General features: G+C 49.4%; 1 non-coding gene and 1 pseudogene across 1 annotated transcript; both read left to right on the top strand.

Annotated features, from left to right (window-relative positions):
* The first annotated feature begins 242 nt into the window (after nucleotides 1–242).
* Nucleotides 243–397, top strand: LOC143306954 (5.8S ribosomal RNA). Its single transcript, XR_013064213.1, has one exon. It is a non-coding gene; the product is annotated as a 5.8S ribosomal RNA (ribosomal RNA).
* Nucleotides 398–2,129: 1,732 nt separating this feature from the next.
* Nucleotides 2,130–5,000, top strand: part of LOC143306942 (large subunit ribosomal RNA) — a 4,989-nt pseudogene continuing 2,118 nt past the window's right edge.

Below are 5,000 nucleotides of genomic sequence, written 5' to 3' on the forward strand. Positions count from 1 at the left end.
TGTACTTTACGCCCGACCGTCGAGAGGAGCGTGCCACTGGGCGTTTCTCCGACGGTTTCCGTCCTTGGACGCGATCGTGTCGTCAACGATCGAACAAACAAACAAATACGTTGGCGACGCCCGAATTCGCTCTCCCGCACGCGCCGGGTGGGAGAGTGATGTGGGTATCGAATGTGATGCGTGTTAATAATGAAAATAACACTCTAAAGATCTAAAGAGTTTGAAATACAAAATTTTACGATTACCCTGAACGGTGGATCACTTGGCTCGTGGGTCGATGAAGAACGCAGCTAATTGCGCGTCAACGTGTGAACTGCAGGACACATGAACATCGACATTTCGAACGCACATTGCGGTCCACGGATACAATTCCTGGACCACGCCTGGCTGAGGGTCGTTTTCTTAACAAAAGACTGCTTGCGTTTGCTTCTCGAAAAAAGAGTAATTCATTTCTTTCTAAACATCTCGCCGTCGTTCAACGAAAGTAGAACGTTTCGGAGCGGGATTATCGAACGAAATTGAAAGAATGAATGAACGATAAACAAAGAAAGAGTCGCAACGTACGAGCGATAGTTGGGCAGTTCGTCGGCGTTTGTCGTGGAAACGATGTGACGAAAATCGCAACCGATACACTAAATGCAGGCCGTTAAAGGAGAGAAACAAATTTCGAAATATCTCTTCGAACTAGCGCAAGTGCGTCACGGCGCGCGAGTCGTTCGTTAAAATTTATAAACGACCGCCCGTGAAAGCACCGAGTTCTCGGAAGATAATCTATAAAGATTCTCCATCCTGCTGGAAGTTATCGGATCGGCGCGATTGTTCACTTGTAGAAATCCACGCTCCCGACGTTGCCAGAAACGATATTTACGAAAGGTGTGTCAAAAATAAACGAAAGAAGCTCTCCTATAAATTTAGAAAAAGCAAACGAGTGAAATGTTTGAGATGATAATTTGCTGAAATGCAAGCTCGAATAGCCCCAGGGTTTCGAATGATTCCCCGCGCTTTATACATCTCTCTGTTTACAAACGGTGTATAAATGAAAGATCGCTTCAGATGGGTCGTCGCTGTTTGACGCGCGATGCTGTTCCTTTTTTTTTGTCTGTCTGTGCGTTTAGCTTCGCTAAACAAGTTAAATGGTTAAAAAGCGTCGAAAAAGCGAATACACACGCGACAAGACAAATCTAACGAGTAAAGGAACGCTCCGCTCCAAGATAAAAATGGTTGTTTACAATCAATACAGCGTTTCGGTACCCCTGATCGTAGTCTAAAACTGTGTAACAAAAGAGAGGAAAGCGAATGGTGAAGGAACTTCGAAGCCTCCGTGGCGTGGCTAGAACTTGTGATAAAAGTATGTTTGCAGCAATTATGCATGCTCCCGTTAAAACAGCATTTCAATGTCTCGCATGGCTTAAAGCTCTAGGAGGCTTCAACATTTAGAATACATACGGACTACTTCGTTTGTTAAAGATAAGCGAAGACCGCGCGACCATCGCTCGGTCGTCCAGTCCTCGAAAGTTTTGTTGCGTTCCAAAGAAGAGACAAATGGGGTTTACCCTTGCGCTAAGGGGAGAAGAAGAGAAAAGCAGTTGTTAAATCTAAGAGGTGTGTGGAGTACATCGCGTGTTGGTTAAAATTGTTAAATGAAGTATACGCGAAATGTTCTCTCGCTCTTGCTTTTCCTCTTGCTTCCGTGGCGCTCGAAAAGAAGGGATGATAAATAAAGAAACCTATTCGAAATCTCTTGTGGAACAAAAAATAATACGGACGGACGTTAAAATTGAACCGAGACGAAATGGATCGTCTTGCGAGTTGTCTTCGCTTTGAAATTGTTAAAAATTGATAAAAGCAATACGACGAAGCTGCAGTCCGCAAAATGTTTGAAGCAAAAAGGAAATAACACGAAAATTATGGGAACGTCGTGTCTCAACTTTTTTTTCCCTCTTGTGCTCGTTTCATCGAACGATAAATACAAACATTTTGAAACGAGAGAGAAGGAAAAATTGAATATGCGAAAGGTTGATTCACGCACAGTTTCTCTACGTGTTTGCTTTTTTGCTTCTTTTCGTTTATTTTTTTTTTTTTTGCATCGAGCATCATTATTCACCTTTCGATGAAACCAAAGAAATTGACGACCTCAGAGTAGGCGAGATTACCCGCTGAATTTAAGCATATTATTAAGCGGAGGAAAAGAAACTAACTAGGATTTCCTTAGTAGCGGCGAGCGAACAGGAATGAGCCCAGCACTGAATCCCGCGGTACCGCCGCTGGGAAATGTAGTGTTCAGGAGGATCCGTTTATCCCGAGACATCGAATTGCGTCCAAGTCCATCTTGAATGGGGCCATTTACCCATAGAGGGTGCCAGGCCCGTAGTGACCGGTACGCGTTTCGGGAGGATCTCTCCTTAGAGTCGGGTTGCTTGAGAGTGCAGCCCTAAGTGGGTGGTAAACTCCATCTAAGGCTAAATACGACCACGAGACCGATAGCGAACAAGTACCGTGAGGGAAAGTTGAAAAGAACTTTGAAGAGAGAGTTCAAGAGTACGTGAAACCGTTCAGGGGTAAACCTGAGAAACCCAAAAGATCGAATGGGGAGATTCATCGTCAACAACGCTGGCTCCCGTTGGTGCGCGATGCCCCGGATGGACCTTCGGGTTCCATTAGCGAGGGCACACCACCTTCGGCGAATGTTCCGGCGAGGTAGTCGTGCACTTCTCCCCTAGTAGAACGTCGCGACCCGTTGCGTGTCGGTCTACGGTCCGAGGCGGAGCCTGTCCGTCACCTTAACGGTGTTCGTGACAGACCCTCGGTTGCCTGGCCGACTGCGCGACGGTACTCAGACGGTATCAGGCCGCAACCAATCCATTTTCGAATGTGTGTGCGTCAGGACCGCCGCAAGCTAGGTTCAGTTATAATTACCCGGATGTACGGACTATGCGCCGTCCCCGGGTCTGGCCAGCTGTTAGCAGGAGGAGTCCTTGGACTGGCCAAGCTTTGAATTACCGGTCGGCGACGCTATTGCTTTGGGTACTCTCAGGACCCGTCTTGAAACACGGACCAAGGAGTCTAACATGTGCGCAAGTCATTGGGATATAAATAAACCTAAAGGCGAAATGAAAGTGAATGTCGTCCTCTGCGTCGACCTAGGGAGGATGGGCCTCGTTACGATTAGGCCTCGCACTCCCGGGGCGTCTCGTTCTCATTGCGAGAAGAGGCGCACCTAGAGCGTACACGTTGGGACCCGAAAGATGGTGAACTATGCCTGGTCAGGACGAAGTCAGGGGAAACCCTGATGGAGGTCCGTAGCGATTCTGACGTGCAAATCGATCGTCGGAACTGGGTATAGGGGCGAAAGACTAATCGAACCATCTAGTAGCTGGTTCCCTCCGAAGTTTCCCTCAGGATAGCTGGCACTCGCTCGAACGTTATTGCGAGTCTCATCTGGTAAAGCGAATGATTAGAGGCCTTGGGGCCGAAACGACCTCAACCTATTCTCAAACTTTAAATGGGTGAGATCTCTGGCTTGCTTGCATCAAATGAAGCCATGAGATTTTATTATTGGATCAGAGTGCCAAGTGGGCCAATTTTGGTAAGCAGAACTGGCGCTGTGGGATGAACCAAACGCAGAGTTAAGGCGCCTAAGTCGACGCTTATGGGATACCATGAAAGGCGTTGGTTGCTTAAGACAGCAGGACGGTGGCCATGGAAGTCGGAATCCGCTAAGGAGTGTGTAACAACTCACCTGCCGAAGCAACTAGCCCTGAAAATGGATGGCGCTGAAGCGTCGCGCCTATACTCCGCCGTCAGTGGCAAGTGGGGCTGGACAAAATTTGGTCCTCCATGAAGCCCTGACGAGTAGGAGGGTCGCGGCGGTGTGCGCAGAAGGGTCTGGGCGTGAGCCTGCCTGGAGCCGCCGTCGGTGCAGATCTTGGTGGTAGTAGCAAATACTCCAGCGAGGCCCTGGAGGACTGACGTGGAGAAGGGTTTCGTGTGAACAGCCGTTGCACACGAGTCAGTCGATCCTAAGCCCTAAGAGAAATCCTATGTAAATGAGGTGTCCTAAAGCTCTCAGTTAAAAAGCAACAACAAAACTGTTAAATATGGCTAAATCGAATTTATAAGAAGTAGTTGCAGAGATGCACACCCATTGGGCGAAAGGGAATCCGGTTCCTATTCCGGAACCCGGCAGCGGAACCGCATACCATTCGGGCCCTCGTAAGAGTGTTCGTCGGGGTAACCCAAAATGACCTGGAGACGCCGTCGGGAGATCTGGGAAGAGTTTTCTTTTCTGTATAAGCGTTCGAGTTCCCTGGAAACCTCTAGCAGGGAGATAGGGTTTGGAACGCGAAGAGCACCGCAGTTGCGGCGGTGTCTGGATCTTCCCCTCGGACCTTGAAAATCCAGGAGAGGGCCACGTGGAGGTGTCGCGCCGGTTCGTACCCATATCAGCAGCAGGTCTCCAAGGTGAAGAGCCTCTAGTCGATAGATTAATGTAGGTAAGGGAAGTCGGCAAATTGGATCCGTAACTTCGGAATAAGGATTGGCTCTGAGGAGCGGGGCGTGTCGGGCTTGGTCGGGAAGCGGGTCTGGCTGACGTGCCGGGCCTGGGCGAGGTGAACGGTTGGCGACTTCGGTCGCGTCCCGGGATCCGAGCTCGGTCCCGTGCCTTGGCCTCCCGCGGATCTTCCTTGCTGCGAGGCTTCCGTGGCGGTTAACGCCGTCGTGGTCGCTTCTTCGGCCGCCATTCAACGCTTAGCTCAGAACTGGCACGGACTAGGGGAATCCGACTGTCTAATTAAAACAAAGCATTGCGATGGCCCTCACGGGTGATGACGCAATGTGATTTCTGCCCAGTGCTCTGAATGTCAACGTGAAGAAATTCAAAAAAGCGCGGGTAAACGGCAGGCCACACACTGTTTACCCCTAAAACTGCCGGTGGAGCTGCCCAATCCCACAACTGTGGGTAACGGATGCCGCCGGTAGTAATGAGGTGTGGTAGATGT

Source organism: Osmia lignaria, unplaced genomic scaffold (assembly GCF_051020975.1).
Source record: "Osmia lignaria lignaria isolate PbOS001 unplaced genomic scaffold, iyOsmLign1 scaffold0041, whole genome shotgun sequence".
Taxonomy (NCBI): Eukaryota; Metazoa; Arthropoda; class Insecta; order Hymenoptera; family Megachilidae; genus Osmia; species Osmia lignaria.